We start from the raw sequence: 346 nt of genomic DNA, 5'->3' as shown, positions 1-346 counted from the left end.
TCTCTTATGCAATGGGATAATCACCTCCTTATCCTTGCTAGCAAAGTTCCTGTATATCATTGACAAGATCGCATGAGCTGCTCTGGCAGCCTGTCTACACAGCTCTGAAAATTTCATATCTGACTGCACAATTATCCCAGGTCTTTTTCATTCACCACTACCCTGAGTGTTGTACTGCCAAGTTGGTACGTTACTCTGCCACCTATATGCAGCACTTTGCATTTTTCAATGTTACATATCAGTTGCCACCTCTCAAGCCCATCTGCCTAACTTTTCTAGACTGTTGCAGCAGCGAACCGTCATTAACAACCCTTTGTATCATCTGAAAACTTGGATATTAAGCCTA

Source organism: Mastigoproctus giganteus, chromosome 4 (assembly GCF_048544385.1).
Source record: "Mastigoproctus giganteus isolate SK-2022 chromosome 4, ASM4854438v1, whole genome shotgun sequence".
NCBI lineage: Eukaryota > Metazoa > Arthropoda > Arachnida > Uropygi > Thelyphonidae > Mastigoproctus > Mastigoproctus giganteus.
Note: the sequence above shows the minus strand (reverse complement) of the source record.